The sequence below is a fragment of the Stenella coeruleoalba genome (assembly GCF_951394435.1).
Source record: "Stenella coeruleoalba genome assembly, chromosome: 3".
In the NCBI taxonomy this organism is placed as follows: Eukaryota; Metazoa; Chordata; class Mammalia; order Artiodactyla; family Delphinidae; genus Stenella; species Stenella coeruleoalba.
Window position 1 is genome coordinate 102,699,933 of NC_137148.1, and position 24,829 is coordinate 102,724,761.

At 39.7% G+C, this 24,829-nt stretch overlaps 1 protein-coding gene across 1 annotated transcript in view; it reads right to left on the reverse strand.

Annotated features, from left to right (window-relative positions):
• Window positions 1–24,829, reverse strand: part of ZNF608 (zinc finger protein 608) — a 1,156,357-nt gene that overhangs the window by 119,942 nt on the left and 1,011,586 nt on the right. Inside the window, exon 9 of the mRNA XM_079918637.1 lies at window positions 14,879–15,001. The gene's annotated coding sequence lies outside the window, so the exon portion shown is untranslated. The remainder of the gene's footprint in view (window positions 1–14,878; window positions 15,002–24,829) is intronic.

Here is a 24,829-nt window from a genome sequence, read left to right on the forward strand (position 1 = left end):
CTCACATGCCGCGGAGCAACTAAGCCCATGCACCACAACTACTGAGTCCGTGTGCCACAACTACTGAAGCCCATGTGCCTAGATCCTGTGCTCTGCAACAAGAGAAGCCACTGCAATGAGAAGCCCGCGCACCCCAATGAAGAGAAGCCCCTGCTCGCCGCAAACTAGAGAAAGCCAGCACACAGCAACAAAGACCCAGTGCAGCCAAAAAAAAAATTAATAATTAATTAATTAATTAATTAAAAAAAATCACAATGCTGAGTTGTGATAGACCAAACACTGGACCAGAACTGAAGTGACCTGAGAATCTACTGATAATTTCAGCCACTGTTCTAATTACAGCTATGTAGCAAACAACCCCCAAATTTAGTGGCTTAAAATAACAACCAGTTTTATATATTTCATGATTTTGAGGGTCAGTAATAAGGGCAGGTCTTGCTGACGAATCTTTCTCTTCTGTGTGGTGTTGACAGAGGCCACTTGGTGGTACTCAGTCAGAGCATGGGCTATTCTAGAGAGTCCAAGACAGCTTCATTCACATTTCTGGCACCTTGGAGAGGTGCCTGAAGGTCTGAGCTCAGCTGGGACTGTCAATCAAAATACCTACACATGGGCATTCCAACCTGGTAGGCTCACAATGGTCAAACTCTTTACACGGCTTCTCAGGGCTCCAAGAGTGAGACCTAGTGAATGAGGTGATAGCTACCTGGCCTTTTAGGGTCCAACCTTGGAAGGCACTTAGGTCTCTTCTCTGGTTCTGAGGAGTTTCTTGGGAGCTTTGCAGTGCCAAAACCAGGAGTGTCTTGGGAAACCCTAGTGCCATACTGTATCAGTTCCGGTGGTCACAGGCCCATCCAGATTCAAGGGGAAGGAACAGAGACTCCACCCCTACAGGGGTCTGTGAAAGAGTGTCAAAAAGAATTGAAACTATGTTTTTATAAACACCCAGCCAGTTAATCTCTCTGTGACTCAATTTCCTTATTTAAAAGAAATAAGAGATCTATAGAAGCAGCTTCTAAGCCTTGATCCACCTCTAAACCTTGATTCTACCAACAGGAGACAGAAAAGACATCAAGAACTATTGTTAGGCTATAACAATCTCCCTGTTGGTGCATTTTGCTTGGAAATAGATTACTGTATTCAAAGAGACCCTCACATCACTTTTTTTTTAATTTATTAAATTTCACAATTGTGTGGGTCTTCTAAAAATGAATCTTGCTCAGCAAACCTGAAACTCCTTTAACTAGTAGTAACTTGTTTTCAGTTCTAAGAATTTTTCTTGATTGTATTCTTTCTTCCATTATCTGTCTTCTACCTATCTGGAAGTCTGAGTGAATACTTACTGAAACTTGTGGGTATATCTTCTGTGTTTCCTAACTATTTTCTCATACTTTCCATGTTTCTGTCTGTATTAGCTTACTAGGACTGCCATCATCAAATACCACAGACAGGATGACTTAAACTACAGACATTTATTTTCTCACAATTCTGGAGATTAGAAGTTCAAGATCAAGGTCTCTCTCCTTGGCTTGCAGATGGCTGCCTTCTTGCTGTGTCCTCACATGGCCTTTCCTCTGTCCGCAAGCATCCCTGGTATGTCTTTTTGTGTGTCCAAATTTCTTCTTGTTAGAAGGACACCAGTCAGGCTAGGGCCCACAGATATAACCTAATATAACCTTAATTACCCATTTGAAGGCCCTATCTCCAAACATAGCTACATTCTGAGGTACTAGGGGTTAGGATTTCAACATATGAGTTTGGAGGAAACACAATTCCGCCCATCACATTGTCATTCTGAGCTGCATTCTGGTAAAGACGTGGGCTCAGTTTCCCTGTGCACTGACTGGATCATAGCAAATCCATTCTGCTACTTCTCCTATCAAGGATTTTTATTTCAATAATTATAATATTTTATTGACGTACAGTTGATTTACAACATTGTATTTATTTCAGGTGTACAGCATAGTGATTCAGTATTTTTGCAGATTATACTCCATTATAGGTTTTTATAAGATAATGGTTATAATTCCCTGTGCTATACAGTATATCATTGTTGCTTATCTATTTTATACATAGTAGTTTATATCTGTTAATCCCATATCCCTAATTTGTCCCTCCCCTCTTTAATAATCATAATTTTTATTTCTGAAAATCTTAATGTTTCTGTTTCACATCAGCCTATTCTTTCACGAATATTCTCTTGAATATTTCACCCTAATATTTTTTTTTCTAGTTTAAATACACGATTCTATTATTTGAGACCTTTCCTCAGGACTTAATTCTTCTGCTTCCTGAATTTTGAGCCTATTTTTCAAAATGTTTTCCTTCAAATATCTGGTGCTATCTCACCATCTGGGGAGGAAGAGTATACTCCTGGCTTATATTCTGGGTTGGGAGCTCCTCTGGGCATCTGTAAGCTACCTGAGGTGCCACCTGTATGGCACCTGTAAGGACTCTCACTTCAGAGATCCTTATTCAAGGTTTTATTCTAGCAGCAAACGCTACATAAAAGGAAAGGACAGCAGTCGAATCCAGCATATATTTCCCCTCCTCAGTAGACTTTGTGTTACATGGGGTTCCTCTCCAATTTGAACTCACATGCTAGAGGCCTTCACTTCAGTTTCTTAAGGAGTTGGACCCTATAGTACAGCTTTTTCAAATGCAGCTTCTCAGGTGCCCTGAGAATTATACTGGGACCCCTATTGAACTTTATACATGGTAGGTCATTATTGGGATTACTGGTATCACCTTTGTGATAGGTGCTTTCTTCTATCCACTGGTTTCTATCTTCCAGGAATTTCTCAAAATATATGGACCTCTCATGGTAACCCATGTTGTTTTGCAGCCCTCTTAAAAGATGATTTTCTATCATTTCAGTGGAGTTTAGGGTGTAAGGGGAATTACATAGTATGTTTATAGCAGTATGTTGATAGAACCCCTGCTGAGTTTTAAATTGAAGAAATAAAAGTAATCATGCTCATCTTAAAAAGCTTAAAAAAAAAAAGGATAGAATACATATTATATGAAGTAAAAAGGCATAAGCTTCCTGTCACTCTCCTCCTAACCACATTCCGTTCTCTGGTAGAAACTTCTCCCAGTAGTTTAGTAGGTGCCTTCCCATAACTTTCTCCCATGCATTTACAAGTACGTAAATGATATATAGAGTTTTTTTCCTGCTAAACCTGGAATTGCACTATTACAACTTTTCTGCAATTACTTTTTCACTTAAAAATAAATGATAAACATCTTCTCAGCTCAGTACCTATAAATGATTTCATTCTTTTTCTTTTTATGGCTGCATAATATCTTCAGGATAGAAATACTGTCATTTATTATGTCAGTTCTCCAACTGATGAATTGCATGGACTGAATATTTATGTCCTCCCCCATCCAAATTCATATGTTGAAATCCTAATGCCCAATGTGATGGTATTTGGAGGTGGGATTTTTGGGAGTTGCTTAGGTCAGGAGGGGGAAGCCCTCATGAATGGGATTAGTGCCCTTATAAGAGACCCCCAAAGAGCCAGCTTGCCCCTTCTGCCATGTGAGGTTACATTAAGAAGATGGCCATCATCAAGGAAGTGCTTCATTGAGGAAGTGGGCTCTCACCACTGGTGACACCTTGATCTTGGATTATTAGTCTCCAGAACTGCAGAATATGAATTTCTCTTGTTTAGAAGCTGCCCAGTCTATGATATTTTGTTATAGAAGCCTGAACAGACTGAATGGATATTTAGGTTGTTTTCAATAAAGCTTATGTTTTGATATCAACACCTCAAAGAGTTATTAAGTTATTATACAAGTCAGGAGTATCAAGTAACATTTTATATCCCTACAGAAACTATTCTTAAACCACTAGTAAATATGGAAAATGGAGGCTATTCCACAAAAAGTCATTTAGTTGTCTCTTTTATGCTTAGGATTCAAATTATGAGACAGAAAAAACTAAGTAACAGCGGCCATGGCTGAGCATGAAAGCAAACGTCTCATCAAATATTTGCTTTACATGGGTCATTTGAAGTTCTATCAACTCTGAGCACATTGCCTTAAACTGCTGAAAATTCAAAAATAGTTGTGCTACTGCTCTCCTTATTGTTCCTCATTCATTCCATATCAGCTTACTTCTATGAGATGTTTTATCCTAATATTTATTTAAGCGCTCTCTGTGTGCCAGGCATCGTACTAAACCTTTAACCAGAGTATTTCATTTAACCCATAACCAACCCAGAAAGGTAACTTTATTAGCTGTGTGATCTTGTGCAAGTAATATAACCTCTTTCAGCTTTGGCTTCCTTGTAAATAGAAAAAGGCCCATACTCTAGTATTAAATAAGTTAACACACATCAATTGAGCTTTTACTGTGTGCCAGGCATCCTAACTCAGGCAGTTACTTGCAGGATTAAATGAAATAATGAGTGTAACATAATACTTGGTATAAAACAGGCATTCAAATGGTAACTCCTATTATCGTAGCTAGAAAGATAGCAAGCTCGAATTTGAACCCAACTCTATATGAGTCCAAAACCAACTGCCACCCCTTTTTCTTGTGAGTCCATGCTATCTTCCTAAAAACCAACATCATATGACTGTACCTGTACTCCACTGTTCTTTTCACTCGTTTCTGTAATTCAAGCCATACAATTATTCCAAGGTTAAAAAGTTAAGTCTAAAGCCACCATGGTTTCTAGTCCAAATAATTTTTTTTTTTTTTTTTTTTTGCGGTACGCGGGCCTCTCACTGTTGTGGCCTCTCCCATTGCGGAGCACAGGCTCCGGACGCGCAGGCTGTGAATGGGGGCAGGCACCATGGAAAGAACCCTGAATTCAGAGTTAGAATCCCAAGTTCTTGTCCTAGATGTCACCAATCAACTGTGGTACCTAGGGCAAGCCACTTACATTTTCTGCTGTGCCCCAGTTTTTCTTGTTAAAAACTGGGACAATAAGGCTTGCTCTACTTACCTCATTAGTTTGTGAGGGTCATAAGAGATAATGTGTATGAATGTACTTTGAAAATATAAAGCCATCTGTAAATGCAATGCATTTTCATTTTATATGTGGACTAGTCAAACTATCAAATAAGCCTGCAGTTGGATGATACTGCATCTTGACTGCTATGGGTCATACAAACAGGTAGAATAAATTTACTAGTATTATATACTGAAATTGCATTTCCAGGATGAATTGATAGAGGAGTCAAATCAGTTCTATACATATGAGCTTAAGAGTATATTAGAAACTGATATTATAAACTGATAGCTATGGGGGATGTTGAGATAAAGACAAAATAGCAAATGTGCAATCTAGATCAGGTAGTTTGATATTTGATAAAATAATAGTGAGGTTGAATACTTTGCTATAGTAGAAATTCTTTGAAAATCCAACCTGACCAGGTATGGAAGTAAAGATTACATAATTAGAATCAAATGTTTTTAGCTGGAAAAGACCTTAAAGAATATTCTACTCTGACTCCCTTAATTTTGTAGCTGAAAACGTGAAAGCTCAGCTTGCATGTATTTTGCCCAAGACCACACGTTTGAGATGGTAGCAAGATTATTCTAATATTCTAGCTACTCAGAGCCATCTTTGAAACCTTTTTTTTTTTTTTTCCCGGTATGCGGGCCTCTCACCGTTGTGGCCTCTCCCGTTGCGAAGCACAGGCTCCGGACGCGCAGGCTCAGCGGCCATGGCCCACGGGCCCAGCCGCTCCGCGGCATGTGGGATCCTCCCGGACCAGGGCACGAACCCGCATCCCCTGCATCGGCAGGCGGACTCCCAACCACTGCGCCACCAGGGAAGCCCCTGAAACCATTTTTTAAGTCCAGAGTGAGAGACTGGCTCACGGTGGTGGCTGAATTAAGAATGTGGGATTCCAGAGATGGGCAAGATGGATAATGCTGGTGGTGCTGGGTTAGGAGACTAAATGAAGTTCACAGACAGCCATGAATAAAGGCAGGTTTGTTGCTTGATCCATTCCAATGAAAGAGCAAAAGTGGGTCAAACAAATTCTAAAGGCTAACGAAGGGAGACCTTGAACTGGAGACAATGTAGACATAAGGAAAAGATTCCATAAATTAAGACTGGCTAACCACACTGGGCTTGGGAATAATAGTAAGAGAATAATGATACTTCTACTTTTTAGCGCTTAGAGCTAACTTTTATTAAGTGCTATGTGCCAGGCATGGTGCTAAGTGTTTTACATAATTATCTTTTTAAAATCTCTCACTCTCACAAAATTGAGATGGGAACCATTATCCCATTTTGGGCAGAAGGAAATGGAGACATAGTAGGAGAGTTGGAGCTTGGCCTGCACAAGTTCGAAGTCCACATGCTCAACCGCTGCGTTCCATGACCTCCAAAGAAGGCAGGAACAGTAAGAGGACTGGATTTAGCAACACCAGTCTTTGATTCATCCACTAGTTGGTAGGGGTGCAGTGTATGACTTCCACAGACTATCAATGAACTTGAATACAATAAACTACCCAAAACCTACATCGAAGCTTTGTTTCAAAATTATAACTTCACATTAGCATCTTGCACTGATTCTGTGTCATTCATTTGCATATGATTTTTCATTTTAGTGTAGATATGATAAAGTAGATGTAGAGAGTCACTGGACATTGGCTTGTAATTAATTCTAGTGGATTTGATGTTTATACCAAACGAAAATCAAAATAATCAGGTCATTTCTATACTAGTTAAATATTTATAGAACTATAGAGTCAGAAATCTATCAAATGTTGATATATCTGGTTAGAAGGAGCTATTTCTAGACATTCACCATATTATCAATATCCATTCACTCATTCAATCAACAAATATTTCTTGAGCATCTGTTGTACGCCAAGCTCTGTTATAGACACCAGGTATATCTATTATAAATACCAAAGTCCCTGCTGTCATGGAGTTTACACCAGTGAAAATGAGAAATAAGTAAACAGGTAAATAAAAATGATAATTTCAGATAGTAAGAAAACAGAAGAGGATGATATGAGGGAAAATGATGGGGGCAGGAGGAACTTTAACGCTCTTACTGCCCCCACTCCTTCATTAAAAAATCAATGAAGAACTCCTTTCCTAAATGTAGAATATTCCTCTGGATTGGGTTTAAAATAAGCAGCAAAAATATGCTTGCCTTAAAGGGAATATTAACTAAGAATTTCCCATCTAAAACAGGGCCAGCCCCAGAAAAATCATGTCCTGGTTCTGTGTGATCATGGGACGCACAGGAGGAGGGCTTACTGGGCATCTTCCACTCCATCCCTGGCCATCTTCCACTCCATCCCTGGCCATCGTCCACTCCATCCCTGGCCATTTGCTGCAGCCTCTTTCAGGGTAACACAAAGCTAGGATTCCAATCAGCTGTTTAAGACTGGTGAAATAACTGACTTCTGTGGTCTCCCTAGTTCACAAATAAAAACATGGGACATTGCTTTCCTTTGTTTTATCACAGCCATTGATAAAATTAGGCTAGGTTGATAATACAGACTGGCATTCAAAAGTTATCAGGAAACTCCCGACATTGGCGGGATCATTTTCATAATGTTGCCATTTCACTGTCATAAGCAAGAAGGCTCCAACTGGAAAATAATGCCTGTTCTGCTTTATCATGTAAATGCAAACCATCGCTGAAGTTCAGAAGCATAAAGCTAGGGAAGTGTGGAGTTCTAACCAGATAGATCCGTGTGTCTCTATGGTTAATATGGAAATGATGAACGCAAACTTTATGACTTCAAGATAAGCTGCAATAAAAATTTGGCTCAAGATATGGTTTTCATGAAAAAAAAATTCTTTTAAAAAATCCACAGTTTGGGGGAATAAGACTGGGAGGGGGAAAGAGATTGTGAGGTAGAAAGAAGGGAGAATTGTGAAGAGGAAGGAGGAAGTCTGCAAAAAAAAAAGTGGACTGTTAGGAAGAGACACTGATGTTCAACCTGGGCCTTGACCATGTACACATACATCTCTTACAATAAGAAGCCTCTATATCAACTTGTGGTTGCCAAGGGGGAAGGTGGTGGGGGAGGGATGGATTGGGAGTTTGGGATTAGCAGATACAAACTATTATATATAGGATGGATAAACAACCAGGTCCTTCTGTATAGCATAGGGAACTATATTCAATATCCTATGATAAACCATAATGGAAAAGAATACAAAAAAAAAAAGAATATACATATATATATATATATATATATAATTGACTCACTTTGCTGTACAGCAGAAATTAACACAACATTGAAAATCAACTCTACTTCAACAAAATAAATTAAAAAAAAAAAAAAAAGAAGTCTCTGTGTCAGATTTACATGGAAGTCCTGACAGGTACAACAGTCTCCAATGGAAGCTGCTCCTTCTAATCACAAAAACAGAACCAGCAAAAAGAGTCCACTTTGAAAGATTTCATTTGGTTTGAGGCAAAATCACATGGGCTCAGTCAGGGGAGCTGTCCCCAGTGTTTTCCTCAGAACCAGCACAAGGACTATATTCCTTTCAGTTGGTCCTGAGTCCCTGTGGGATACAAGCACCATCAAATGCAGACTGACATCTATTTGTAGCACAACTAAAAAAGGCAGTTTCATTCTGAATTATTTATCATGGCAACATTTTGCACATATTAATCATGCCCAGCTTTATTAGATTAGGCCAACTGAAGAAATATATACACCTGCCTGTCATGTAAAGCCCTTCATCTTGGGGAGCAGGCTCCCCAGGGGGACATCGCAGGAGGTAAATTGAATACTGAGTAGTTTATCTTGTGGTGGGGCCTGAATTGGAAATTGAAATTCCTGCATGGACATCGAATTTCACATCAGAAAAGAGAACCTGGCTCATCTCTCTTGGTTACCTAGGTACTAATCACTCTAGAAACTTAGATTTACATGACTATAGCTGTTCCATGCCCTTTATGTTGGAGCTGGGCCCTTTGTGATAATGTTCCTCAGGCTCTTTGAGTTCCTCAGATGAAAGGCATTCTACAAACACAAACTATCACTTGCCTAAATCAGCCAAGTAGCTTGATATTATTTCTCTCCATCTTCGGGTTTGTCAGAACGGGACAGGAGAAAGCAAATGGGACACAGGGAGATGAAAGGATGGAGATTAACAGACAACTGCTTTTTAATCAGATAAGGCATGAGGATGCACAGCTGATAGGCCTGATTTCTATTATGAGAAAAAAAATACACCCGGGGTTGTTCTCATTGTACGCAAAATCTCAGAGGAAAATCACTTTCATAAAAACAGGCTGTATCTCAAATGCTTTTCCTAATTCAAGTTCAGGAAAAAAAAAATCACTTCATGCCACGTACGAGACCGGCACTAAGAAAATGGGATTGGATTCCTTCTTCCTCCATCCCCGCCCCCCCTCCTTTTAACCTTGTTAAAGGAAGAAACTATGCATCTGAAAAGAAAAACACGAAGAGGAGACCCAGCGCCATTACTTTGGAGAGCTGAGAGGTGGAGAATGAAAAAGCCATTGGTCTCAGTTTTACTGCCACAATGGCCTTTTATGAGAGGGATTAGACACGCCAGGAGCTGGCGAAGCATTCACTGGTGCCCGACGACAATCTGGAAGAAGGACGATAAAAATCAGTTTGTCGTAAGGTTAAATCACCAAAGACTTCCTAGATTGGCTTTTCAGATTGTTTTCCCTTTGGAAAGAAGATGAAAAAAAGAAAGAAATATGGGCGAAAAGCTGATTTTTTTTTTCTTTCCCTTTTTTTCCCCCTCAGTGCAAGATGTAGCATTCAGAAAACATGTTGAGCGAGCTGAAGCATTAAAAAGATCAGTCTTTGGCTGGTGAATGAAAGGCTGTTGTGTGTGTGACTCACATACTAAATGGAAACCTGCCTTCAAAGCCTATTTTACTGCCTAATTATATATACACAAAATGTAGCTGTCTGTTTCAATCAAATCATAGGAAAAGGAATAAAACTCCTCTAAAGATGCAATTTTCATGGTTTGTCATAACCTTAGAAACACTGCTAATGCAAAAGAAGGAAGTACAGCTGCATGGTCCAGATAAGGCTCCAGTAATTGTTTTTCTTTTAATTATTACTTTATAAAGACATTATACCTCCTACTCCGAAGAAGGAAAATTAGTGTCCTCTGTCTCCTCTTTTTTTCCCCTCCTGCCCATTTTCACACCAAGCTTGTTGATACGCATTTCAGCTGTGGCTAGAAGCCAACGTAGCTATGGAAATAATATTTAGGTAACCACCATAACTACAGGCTCTCAAAGGGCTCCAGGGAGGATGCCTTTTCCAAATTTATGTTTTGAATTGAGTAGAGCCTTCCAAAGCACAAAAGTGAGTGCCAGGGATCAAGATAACACGCTTAGACCCAAACAACTGTGCGTACTTGGCTTTCATGGAAATAATTTCTATTCATGACAGCGAATATATTTATTTTTTAAAATTCGGAATTGCATGAGCATTTCCATTGTTGTCATCCTTGCTGAAGGATGATGTAATAAAATACACAAAAGGCGTTTTGCTCTCTAACATTTTATATGTACAGATCTTTTTTGTACGATAACCCGAAACTGTAAAGTTTAATAAGCCATTACTAATTTACATATTTTCGTAGATTCAAATCATTAAAATGCAATGATATTTTAATGGCTTAATATATATCTAATTGTGGATTAAAACTTTTTAACACTGGAGACGGTGCTGAACATACTACCAAGGGGTTCCAAGTACCTAATTCAGAAAGCATTGGTAGCTACTAACATTTCTGAGGGAAACATAAAGTTACTAACATTTCTGCGGGAAACATAAAGTTTATCACTGGAGGAGTAAATTGATTATCTTGTAATGTGCTTGTTTTTAAAAAGTCATCAATTTAACTACACCTACCACTCTTCTCCTTAATCTCTTCCAGCCTACTCCCAGTTCTGTCTCTAGCCCTATTAAATTTGAAACCTGCTGTATTAATCCATAGAATAAACAACTTGATGAAGAATTCTATGATAATGAACTGGAATGATCATTAAGCTACTCTCAATGACTCTGAAAAATCCTGGGGCCTGAGAAATATGGAGAAAATCAGAAACAGGCAAGAACTAAATAAGGCTTACGTCTAGAAATCACTGCCTGCATTCCAAATTCCAAAATGGGATTTGTGACCTATTGAAAACAAATGTGCATACGTGTTCATAGCAGCACTATTCACAATAGCCAAAAAGTGGAAACAATCCAAATGTTCATCAACAGATAAATGGGTAAACAATACACACACACACACACTCATACACAGGAATATTACTCAGCTATAACAAAGAACAAAGTACTGATCTATGTTACAGTGTGGATGAACCTTGAAAACATGCTAAGTGGAAGAAGCTAGACATAAAAGGTCACATAATTTATGCCTCCATTTATATGAAATATCCAGAAGAGGTAAATGCACAGACTCAGAAATCAAATTGGTGGTTTTAAGGGGTTGAGGGTTGGAGAGAATGGATAATCATACTGTCATATCTCTAGTTTTCTTTTCCATTGTCACTTCTCTCTTCTGCCTCCTTCTTCCACTTTTAAGGACCCTTGTAATTATACTGGGTCCACCCAAATAATCCAGGACAGTCTTCCCATCTCTAGGTCCTTAATCTTAACTGGATCTGCAGAGTTCCTTTTTCCATGTAAGGTAACATATGCTCAGGTTCTAGGAATTAGTATGCGGACATCTTTGGGAGGGCCATAATTCTTTCCACCACAGGGATAATTGGGAAAGGACTAGGTTTAAGCTGATAAATAAAGATTTAACTTTGAGATGATCTAGGGACATCCAATGCGGACGATGGATCTTTACTTGTATATCTGTCTAAAGTTCAGGGAAGAGGTCTTGGCTAGTAGGTATAAATGTGGAAGTCATGGTATTTAAAACCATGGTATAAGGTTTTACCATGGTATTTTCTAGGGCAAGAATGAGACAGGGAAGAAGGTCTAAAACCGAGCCCTGAAGCACTCCAGCATTTAGAATTTGGATAGACTAGGGTGAGCCAGCAAAAGAGAAGAGGCAGTCAGGGAATTAGGAGGCAAAGCATAAAAGAATACGGTATCTTCAAACTAAGAGAAGAAAAGCATTTTAAGAAAGACATTCTTAATGTGGTGAAGGGAGAGAATAAGAGTAGGTCAGAGAAATGACCTTTGTATTTGGCAACAAGAAAACCAATTGGTAAATTTGCTAAAAGATGTTTCTGGGGTATCAGAGTGAACAGGAGGTGAGAACGTGCAGACTGTGAGAGTAGACAGTGTTGTGAGGAAGTCTGGCTATGAAAGGGAAGAGGGAACAGGAGCACCATTTTTGGAGGTATTAATAAAATCAGGAAAAAGTTTTGTTTTGTTTGTAATGAGATGGGATATATCAGGTTGGTGGTTTTCAAAATGTGGTCCCCAGACCAGCAGAATCAGCATTAGCTGGGAACTTATTAGAAATGTAAATGATTGCTCGCATGTCAGACCTGTTGAATGAGAAATTCTGGGGGTGAGATGTAGCAATCTGTGTTCTAACAAGCCCTTTGGGCGATTCTGACACAAAATCAGATTTGAGAACAAATACTGCAGTGGTAACGGCTATGATCCAATGAAGAAGGAAGACTGCCGCTACAAAAGAGAAGGGATGCCTGAAGTCTGTGAGAAGATATGAGGAAATAATAGGAGAAGTCCTAGTAGAAGGACGGAACATCAAGTGAATTAGGGATGTTCTCCCCTGGAAACATCCTCTTTTTAAGAAGGAAGGTAAAGAAAATGGACCCAGTGGCAGGAAAGGCTGCATGTAGATCAGTCAACGAGAAGGTAAAAACAAGCCATGACCAAATCATTTCTTGTTATTTAAAAAAATGGGATTGGTTAAGTAGGTTGGTATAAAAGCGAATGCTACAAACATTTGATACCTTCATTTCAGCAAGACATATGCCAAATTGCTAATGACATGCTCGGAAAGGGTAGAGAAATGAAAACTGGAGGATAGGAGAGTTGAGTGGTGTGTGCTGGTTAAACCTAGAGGAAGATGTCCAGGGGTACGGTAGTGGCAGGTCGCCATGGGAGGGCTTCCCTGTCTAACATTTTACCATCTACTTTGCTGAAGACAGAGGAAGTGTGCTTATCAAATTTGAATTTGGTACAAAACTGAGAAGGCAAGCAGATGTATTTGATGACACAGTGTAGATTCAGGACAATCTTGACAAATTAGAATGATGAGCCAGAAACTGAAGACAAAACTGAACAGGGGCAACACTTGTGTATTCATGATATTTTAATTATTTTTAGTGACCATTTTGGGATGAGAGAACGCTAGGATTTGGACTAATAGTTTGTAAGAGAACACCCTAGGAATTTTAGTTACCTAAAAGTTCCACGTGAGCCAAGAAATTCAATCTTAACAAAAGTGAAGTAACCAGATCAAGAGATACTTCTTCCCTTCTCTAATTGTCACTGAACACACAAGGGAGATTGTTTACAGTACCAGAGGACATTGAGGACTAGAGGACATCCTGCATCTTGATATGGGTGAGTGCAGTGAAAAAAGGTTGTAAGTCATGTCATAGGAGGAATTTCGAAGTGACTTGGACTACATTTAATTAAACAGCAAGCATTTCTTGAGCCAGACAAAGCTCTTCATGCTGGGGACAGAATAGAAAACTGGACAGAATCCTTATTCTGTCTCATGGTACTTAGAATCTCATGGATAGATGAAGATAGATGATAAACAAGAAAACAAACAAATGAAGCAGATAATTTTAAACAGTGGTCATTCCCTAAACAAGTTCAGATCATGTCATTCAACTTGTGCACGATGTATCAGTAAGTCTCCATTGCTGGCTGAGATAAATATCAACCAATAGCTCAATCAACCCTCCATAATGAGGGTTGAATTTACCTTATCCCACACTTTTTCCATTTCTATGCCCTAGTGACCTAACTGACAAAGAGGAGGGAATAAGTTTAGTTTTCGCAATAGTGTTACATTCCATATATTATTGTTTCCATTTCATAGAGAAAACAGGGAGTTTGTTTGCAAGGTGGCTACCATAATTCCTCCCATTCCCATACTCATACTTTTCTGCAAAGTGACTTTGCCTTTCCTCCCAAAATGAGGTAGAGTTTATTTCTCCACTCTTTGAATCTGGGCTTGGCCATGAGACTTTCTTTGGCCAATGGGACATGACAAACGTGAGCAGAGGTTTGAAAGTGTTGCACGTGGATTTGCTTTCTTTAGGTTGTGGTTACAACCCTGAGACCACTGTGTGAACAAGCCTAAGCTAGCCTGCTGGAACGGTGATGGGGCGGAGAACGGCGGTGCCCCAGACGAACATGTAAATGAGACCATCTTAGACCAGGCAGCCCCATTTGAGCCACTGTCTCACTTAGCTAAATGGGTGACCCCATAGAGACCAGAAGAACTGCCCAGTGGAACCAAGTCCAAATTGCTGACCCACACAATGATAACCAAAAAAAAGTTATTGTTTCTAGCCTACCAAGTTTTGGACTGCTTTGTTACACAGCAATAAATAAATGATAGCTAGAGAGAGGTCCAGAGAATTGCTCATAACCTCACAGGAAGTAGTGTTGGAGCTGGGATTCCAACTATTAACTGCGCTATCTATTTGCTTGCCAGTGTGTACGCTAATTCCCCCAATGTGTCCCAGGAGAGCCACTGTCAAGGTTAAACTATACGTGAGTGAAGAATGCACGATCACACACTTAGTGATGATCCAAACTTAGGGAGACAGTTCTCTCAGAGGAGCCAGATACGTGGCAATGCAGTTTGCTTGCTAAATAGAGCAATGTCTTATAAAGTCCTTAGCCAAAAAATAGGTTTGCCCTAGATTTGGAAAAAACCTCTGACCCACTTTTTTCAGCCTCTAGAAAATGAAATACCTTTTTTCAGAAGCCTTTTTCCATCCTTTTAAAGACATCTCCAGACAATCATATAGATCTGAGCTGAAGAGTGGCCCTGGTCCTTTGGCTCTCGGGCGGCTGGGCAGGGTTCCTCTGGGGTAGCTGGAATGGTAGCACAGGGGGGCAAGAAGAATGGTGAGCTCTGTAATCATGGTAAGTGTATCCTAAAGAATCACAGGTAATCGTGCATTTGTTTATTTTTGATAGGGATTAAAATAATAAGAGGGAAATTCAAGGGACCGTATAAGGCAGAAGATGCAGAGGCGAACTCCATCTTGGCTTTAAAATTTCATCTGGACCTATAGCTTGTTGAAGAATGGTCATGGAGTCATCAGCACTAATGTCTGATGGAGCCTAGATCCTCTCTGAGAAGCCAAGGATACCACGTGTTCAGTGCCAGTGTACTGAGGGGTTAGCATGTGCAAAGAACAGGAGGCGTTCAGACAAACAGCAAGCTGAGTATGTGTGTGCTGGGTGTGTAGTGAACCCTGGGTTGGACACAGAAGACTTGAGTCCTTGGATGAGACTACGTACCCCTCAGTAGGTTTCTGGAGGGTAACCTCATGACAAAGATTTCAGTAAACCCCACTAGTGTGAACTAGTTTTTCTATCAGCACAAATAAAACCTAACTAGAAAGATAAATCTATTACCCTGGAAATGTTAAAGATATTAAAAAACTAGAAATAGGCTTATAGTTAGACCATTCTCTGATTTGAATTCCATGGAACATTGGAGAAATGGGAAAAGCATGGTCTCTGGGTCAGAGTGAACTGAGATCATATCCTGGCTACAATATCATGTGATGTTGCGACTGTGGGTCTTTGGAAGTAACACAACTGTTATGACTGTGAGCACTGGATAATGTAATGTCTGTTATATGCTTAGTACACTGCCTGGTTCCTTCTGGGTCCAAAATATGTGTCAGTTCCTGAGTATGGTCTAATTTTTTAAAAGATTAACCCAATATTTACATATTATTTTTTGAATAGCAGAAATTAAACACTCTTGGGGGAAAGGGAGAGGAACATATTTGAAAGCAAATCTTTATGCTACAACATGGATGAACCTTGAAAATATTATGTTAGGTGAAATAAGACACAAAAGTACAAATATTGCATGATTCTACTTACACGAAGTACCTAAAATGTCAAACTCATAGAAACAAAGTAGAATAGAGGTTACAGGGGCTGCAGGGAGGAGGGAGAGTTATTGTTTAATGGGTACAGAGTTTCTTTGGGGGTTGATGGAAAATTTCTGAAAATAGATAGTGGTGATGGTTGCACAACACTGTGAATGTACTTAATGTCACTAAATGATACAGTTAAAAATGGTTATTAAAATGGTAAATGATGTATATTTTACCACAATAAAAACACATAAAAAAACTTAAGCAAATGTTGCTAAGTTTTGCATAAACGCTAAGCACTTTCCTATGTGTCACTGAGGATATAAAAAACAAAAAGCCTTCAAATCTAGGAAGATAGTGTCAAGTCAGCTTGGAAGGTTAGCTTTGAATGTTCAATACTTCTTGTTTTTTTTAATATTCATTCTCTTTGTCATCATCTCCATAACAGGTTGAATGAGAATTGATGGATTCGAAAGCAGTTGGCTCCACCTCTGAGTTTAGAGGTCAACTCTGAACGAGCTTTATCCATCCTCTCACTGACTGCACTGGGATCCACGTTACCCTAAGCTGGAATACACATGTGGAAGAACATGGCCACTAGATTGTCTGAAAAGGCATAAAAGTTACATATTATACAAGAGGTAACAGTACTGGTGACTACGTCAAGATTCTTGTAATTGTGACAAGAAAACCCACTCAATCTGGTTTATGCAAAAAACAAAAACAACAACAAACAACAAAAAACAAGAGAACGTATGGGCTTATGCAACTGACTTAGTCCTGGCCTTTTAAGAGGCTGGATCCACTGCTCCCATGACGTCACTAAGGACCCGGGTACTCCCTCCCCCTATCCTGCCCACCATCTCTCTGCCTTCCTCAGACTCCACAGGATGGAACTCAGTAACTCCAGGCTCATAGCTCCCACTGGCAAAACACCTGAAGCAATTCCTTATAGCTCACACTACATCATCCAGCAGAAAACAGTCTCCTTTGGGGAGCTCTCAGGAAGAGAAAGGGAACTTCTTTTTACTAGAAGTTCCAGCAAACACCTCTTCACATCTCACTGGCTCTGACTGGGTCACATGCCTATCTCTGAGCTAATCACTGTGACCAGGGAGATGCAGGTGCCCACTGGCTTAAGCTGGGGCTGGGATCACTCCAGGGCTACACTATAGCCTATAAAGGATGGCTCCCTCTGGAGTTGTACAGAGCCCAGCCGGCATAGCCAATCACAACAGCAATCTGAGAATCTATCTCATCTTTTTGCCAAGAGTATTAATTTCTTGAATGCAAGGACCATATTAGCATCCTACATCTACTAGTAGAGTCTGGAACATAATGGCTGCTCAGTAAGTTCTTACTAAATGAATGAATGATTATATGAATGAACAGAAAACTAGTTAGGAGGCATAAACCTCCCCCAAATGGTGTTCCTGAATTCTACATGCAGTATTGATTTTTCCAATGATTTCTTGACACTGGATGATAACGAATTCTTAAATTTTCAATATTAATAAAGGTGAGGCCAAGCATACATGAATACGATTTCAACCCTTTCCTCTATTAGAAGGCAACAGTTTTGTATTTCATATTTGCTGTATCTATGTTGTTAGGAAAATTTAGTCCTTGAAATACAAAACTCCATGAGCAAAAAGCTCTTACCTGGGCCTTCTCTCCTTACTCAACACGGGCAAGACAGACACCGACTCTAACGCTTTTTTGTGAGAGTAGTAGTTAGACTATAAACACTAACTTGGTGTGGATTTTTACGATTTAATTTCCCCTTTTTATGGGAATATAAAATGTATTTTTAAATATAAATAAATTTTTAATGGAAGTGTATGATGGTGACATGGGAAGTATGTAAATCTGTCACATACAATGTAAGAACATATTTAAATATGCATATTATGAACATTTAAAGCTGCGATGGTTCAAAATAATGTAAGCCTCTCATATGAAACATTGCTTTTCAAATATGAGCCCACTAGCGTCTTAAATACAGATTGCATTATATATATATGCAACCAGTGGTAAAATATTTTTAATCAAATATTTGTTCTTAAATTTTCTCTCTTAGACATTATTATTCTGTGTACCAAGTTTACTATTTATTTAGAGAAAAACATAAAAATTCCTCAAGCCTCTAATTTTTTTTTTCTCAACGTGAAAACTATCACACAACTGAGAAATACTTTCTCCCCCAGAAACTCTTCCCTAGACTGTCTTTCCTTCTTTTTCTACCTTCTCCCCTTAAACATTCTCGTCTTCCCTGACGACTTAACCTGGTATAAGCTAATGGTCCCAAATCAGTGTATCCAGTCCCAACATCATTCATTAGTGCTGTGTAGTATGTCCAACATCCTAACAGAAATCACCATTTGAATGTTCCGACGACCTCAGATGCTTTGGTTGGTGGCATTACCATCTGCATATTCAACCCAGCTAGATCCCCTGGCACCATCTTGGATTCTTTTTTCTCCATCATCTATCCTTGGCTCCCTTCAGGAACTCAGGTGAATATTCCTATCACATCTGGTTCCATAATACATGTCTCTCTCCATTCTACGGCCAAACGTAAGCTGTTATCACTTTCATGGATGACTGAATTCTCCTCCTTTTTGAAGACAATGATCCTAGTTTCTTACCAGTGAAACTGCCATCCAACTTGCCCTCACCCCAAGTTGTATTCAGTTTCTAACTTAATCTGGTTCTTTAAATTTTCCTACTTAGGGGGCTTCCCTGGTGGCGCAGTGGTGAAGAGTCTGCCTGCCAATGCAGGAGACGCGGGTTCGGGCCCTGGTCCGGGAGGATCCCACATGCCGCGGAGCAACTAAGCCCGTGGGCCACAACTACTGAGCCTGTGCTCTAGAGCCTGAGAGCCACAGCTACTGAGCCCACGTGCCACAACTACTGAAGCCCGTGCGCCTAGAGCCTGTGTTCCGCAACAAGAGAAGCCACGGCAACGAAGAGTAGCCCAGGCTCCCAGGCTCGCCACAACTAGAGAAAAGTCCACATGCAGAAACGAAGACCCAATGCAGCCAAAAATAAATAAATTTATTAAAAAAAAAAATTCCTACTTAAAATTCTTCAAAGGCTTCTCATTGCTTTTAGGATAAAGTACATGTTCAGAGATTTTGCAGTCTGGCTCTAATTTACTGTACAATCTCATTGTCTGCCGCTGCCTTCAGCTCTTGCACAAAAGCCTTCAGCTCCAGTCCCATCAAATCACTAATTAGTTTGGGAACACTCACTGGGTCTCCGCCTGGACTGCTTTGCTCACCTTTCTACCCCTGTAAAGTTAATGTCAGTAAAGTCTTCTCTGACTTTCCATCACAATGAATCATTCCTTCCTCTGTACTCCCACAAAACTCTGCTCAGATTGTGCACATCTGGTACCCATCTCCCTGGGTAGATCATGCAGTTCTTGGAGGAAGCAGGAAAGGGAGGACCATGTCTGTTTCATCTTTGCCTGGACAGTTCCTAGCCGGTACCTGGTGGTTAGCATGTACTAAAAAATTGTTTAGTGAATGAATCTTCATTTTGAATGCTCAGAAAAACCTTAAATTTGACCTATAAACTTCCAGAGATAGGAAGCAGGATGCCTACAGATTCACAGAGACGGTACTGACCCCATGTAGTAAAAGCAAGCATACTGTAAAGTCAAACTGCCGCAGAGTTAGCCCATTTCGCCACAGTCATTTCTCTGTCTTTTAAGAAATGTCTGATTTGAGATCCCTTTCACGTGCTTCCCTTCTAAGGTTTAATGTACGTAATTAATCTTGACTTGCCTTAATACTGCTAGGAATGTGGCAATGACCTCAGCTAACACTGGCAAAGTGATTAATGTTACATGAACTGGACCTTTTTTTTTTTTTAAACTCTAGATTCTGAATAAACACATTCATGCAAGAGTCTGTTGCAGACCTTTGCTCGATAGAAAATGTACCATGATTTCAAGGAGTAATGTTTCAGATGCAATAAACAACGTTAACGGAAACATGGCTCTTGTTAAAGAAAATGCTGTTTCAGGCTAAAGTCCCAGTGATCATAAAAGATATATGATGCAATAAACAAAATGAACCACAGGCAGACAGGTCCATTCGATGACTAACCACTGATTGAATTTTCCAACACTCCTGCACTTTCTGAGAGATAAACTATTCACAAAAGGTCCACGTTAAATATAAGGCTGTCATTTCTTTTTCATGTTTCTGGTGAGGTCCAAGAACAGTAGAGGATCCCCACCCCCACTTCCTTCCTTTTTTTTTTTTTTTCCCTATTGGTTGTTTGTGTTTTTGAACTTTTTATGATGTGGGAAGACTGGCAAACAGTTACTGTGATTGTCAAATGCCTTAAATCAAGAAGAGAAGATGCAATAAAACACAGTTTCCATGGTAACACATTGTAACCTAGTACCTCTGGATTATGAGCCAGCTCACATCTCTGATCACTACTTGTTGACAGGCATAAATTGACCCTAAAAGCATTAATTTTAGAGATAAAACTGGAATGTAGAGCTAAGTTATAATAATGTTTAAACATTTCCAAGGTAGTGGCAGCAAAGCAACACTGGTTATGTCACAATTTAAATAATGTTAATAAACTAAGCATAAACACTTGAAAAATCTACAAGCTTTTCTCTAAAGATGGTTTAACAAATTTGTATATACTCTTGAGGCTGCAAATGGTAGGTGACGTGTTTTTGGTGGGGTTAAAAGAAATTACATGGAACGATCCATGGATGTTTTAATGAAAGTATGGTTCCATTATGAAAATGATTCTTAAAAATCTTGATCATAGAGAAGCTCCTAAAACTATCTTAGGACATAAATATACAATGTTTCTGGATATTTCCCAAAAGACATAATTTCTTCTTTTTTTTAATTAGAAGAGACTCAAATAAAATATGAATTATTGTATTAGAATGCTTTCAAACATGCTTTTTTTTACACAATCACTTCCATGTTCTCATTAGAAGCACTCACACTTCTGTCACCTTTTAAGGTTTAAAAAAAAAAAGATTGATTGTCTTGTCTATATATGGCTGCCTCTAGCTGGCTTCAGTTATCCATTAACCAATACAATCAACCATCAAAAGGCAATTTTTTCCAAGGCTGTTTGTCACACTTCTAAATATATCTTTATGACAATCAAGAACATCTGATATGATGTGACTTAACATGATACGACAATAAAGAATTGGTCGATTTTCTCAACATCTAGACTTGATGTAAAAGTCCACTTTATTTCCCTGGTAACCTCTGAGTTCAACTTCCCCGCTAATAATTTTAAAGTGAGAGTGGAAGAAGCAAGGGAAAGACAGGTGGTCTTCGCTCAAGGCTTGACTTTAACTACCTTGAGCCTCAGGGAGGCAGAGAGTGACCAACAAGCCTTAGTTTCCAATTCTGTACTGCAGGGATTAGACCCCACCCTCCTAAGACTGTTATAAGCATTTACTCAGATGGACGTACATAGGGAGCTTAGAACAGTATTTGGTGCATAGTAAGCCCCTCCCCCATAAAGTAACCTTACCACCACCACCACCACCACCACCACCACCACCACCATCATCATCATCATCATCATCATCATCATCATCATCATCATCACAGTATCTGCCCCCCTCCCAGTGGCTAGCACTGTGCTTCACACCTAGAGGTGCCTAGCAGATGTTTGTTAAATTGAATGAGCATACTTGTTCAACTGGGTGTTTCTTTTTATGTTGTCCTTGTTGTTTTGGTTGGTTGGTTTTTGGCCATGCTGCGCGGCATGAGGGATCTTAGTTTCCTAACCAGGGATCAAACCTGTGTCCCCTGCAGTGGAAGCATGGACCACTTAACCACTGGACCACCAGGGAAGTCCCCTCAACTGGGTTATAAGAGAATTTACTGTAACTATTTTTGCTAGAATATGGAACATTTCCAGGAAATTTGACTAGATTCCTTTTATTCATTTGCACCACACCTCACAGAGATTCACAAAACACCTGTGAAGAGAGCTCACAGAGTTAGGCAAGACTCCCGTCTCCCAGTGTTGCTAATCTGTAGGATTAAACCCTTGGGAACACTGCAGGGAATCTGAACCCATGTAACATAGGCTTGTGTTTAACCTATTGACCTGGGAAGGGCATGGATTTAAGAACCCTCCAAACTTGCAAGCACCGGCTCAGACATATGCTAGGGACTTTGATTTTCTCTGTTCTTTTCAGCCTAGCTTTTAAAGAATATGACCATTTTAAGAATGAAGAAAGCAATTTGTGACCCTGGATTATATCCACATGGCACTTAAGTTTGTCTAAAAACAATTAAGACCTTGACCTATGCATATCCAGCTCTCAATACTACTTGGCATTCCTTTTTTATCCCTAGTCATTTTCCTTTCACCTTCCCTAATGCATACCCTCAAATGTACCCACCTTTTTAATCTGACCTCTATCTTTTAAAATCATAGCCAGTGTCCTTGTCCTGTAGACACAGGGAGAATAAAGGCTGTCATACAATAGCCTGCTCTCTTTTAACAGCATCCTAACATATGAGAAGTGCCGAAGTCTTATGTTAGGTACACGCAAAGCCATCAATAAATGTTAGTTCCCTAGTTTAAAGGAAGGAGATTCCTAGCTTAGAGCAAGATGTTTCCTTGTTTAGAGGAAGAGTGTCCCTCTTTCCTCTTTCTAAAGTTAATCCTTCAACCTATACACTGAGTTGGTTCCTACTATCTCCTCTTGAGTCCTGGTTCTCTCTGTTGTCCCTATTTCTCTGTTTTCAGGAGGTTCTCTTTTCTAATTCCTCCCCATGATGGTCTTTCTCCTCCAATCCTCATCTTCCTGCAGAGTCTCTATTTCAATAAAAACACCATCATTCCATACAGAAATTTAGGGATTAGCTCTGATACACAATTGTCCATCACTGCCCCTCCTGCCCATATTCAATCCATCTTTGCCAGTTTTCCTCCATTCCCTTCTCTATCTCCTCTGTCATTGCCCTAGTTCAGCCCATCAGTGGGATGGGGGTTTGTGGTTGAAAAATGGTGGTACAATGCTGCTTTGGTTTGCGCGTTAGTCTTAATTTAGGATACGTTCTGATAGTTTTGGGCAATGAATACATTTAGAATATGGGGGTGCAGAGTTGCAAAGGATTCCTTCATAATTCCACTCTCATTTTCAGGATTATTGCTATGACACCCTCACCTTTGGACAAACAGCCTTGGAAAAAAGTCCCCCATTATAGGAGCTACATTTCCTTTGTAATAACTGTTTAGTGGACAGCAATGTTCCACTAAAGGAACACTATTTTCTTTATGAGACTGATTATTTCATAGTTCCTTTTGCTTTCTGTGGGTGACAAGGCCCAGGGTGTCATTCTTCAGTCTGGCGGATTTCAATGCCAAACAAGCTTAACCACCATGGGCTGGCATAGGGAAACAAGAGTGGATTAGTAGCCAACTCAGAGTTGCGGTGTTTCTGGGTAACCTAGAGCAGTGTAACTTCAAATTTGGCACGTTTTTACTCACTCTGGAGCCTTCCTTTATCCCAGGGAAGTAAGTACTCGACCCAAAGGGCAGCGGGCAATAGATGAAAGGAAGCTAAGCCTCACCCAGTCAGGTCAGCCAACTGAGTGCTTCATGCTTCCAAGCTACCTTTAAAAAGCTTCCTAGGTATGTGAAAGCAAAGTCATCTCTTCTCATTGTGTATCACTACACCCTTTTCATTATGTAAGGGTGTTTGAACTTGGTCTCTACATTGTCTATATCACTGAAATGCTGATCATCATGTTGTTGCTTTCTCACACGTTTCCTAAAAGGACACAGTTTTCCTATTCTGGAGACATTTGGAAGCTTGCAATAAAGAAAATCAAGGGCCAGGGTATTGTCTAGTTTGCAGGCCAGAGACTCCTGAACTCCAAACTCGCTGTTCTGCTTCCCAGCTCCAACGCCCATTGCTGGCTTCCTAACGTTGACTTGTCCTAGGGAGTATTGAACTGTTGTCCACTGCGCACTCTGGGTAAACCCTACGCTTACCTAAAGACAGCACAGGATAAGACATCACCTCCACTCCTTCCATTTAACCTATATTTCTATCTTTGATCTTCCGATGGCTCTGCTACTAGTAACACCGCATTACTCTCATCATCAATTTAAACATTTCTGTGAATCAAAGTTTTCTTTCTGTTTAGAATTCTTTTTTAAAGGACAAGACCTTCCTGTTGTTGATTATTTCCATAGTACCTGGAAAACAGCTGATGCTTATTGAGTGACAGTTGATTTAAATTGCCCTCAATTTATTAACTGACAAGTACATACAAACAGCCAGAATAGAACAGCCACTCAGCACAATGACATCACATTCCTTCTTTGAATGGCACTTAAAAAAAAAAAAAGAAAAGAATGTGTAGAACTCAATTTGCAATGTCTTAACCCAGCTTTGGAAAACAGCCCCACCATCACCACTAGGAAAAAAAAAAAAATGAGATGGTTGAAATTCAGATCCATCCAGATTAGGCAAGAAAAGGAAGGGCTGCTTTGCTTTCTTGCCCTTGTGCTGCCTCTTTTCATCATTAGTAATTCTATCCCTCTCTTAACTGATCATGCAGGGACACATTATCTCACTAGCAAATGAATGCACTGTGGAAAAACTCCCCAAATGCAAATGAACAGGAAGGACGTGCTGATAGTGAAATTAAAGGAGCTCTCTTTTCCCCCTCCCACTGCCCGTGGATGGAGCAGTTATGGAGATTCTGAATCAATTCCACCTCTACTTATTCAAACTTTGTCAAGATAAACCTTTTATCTCATTGTTCTAACG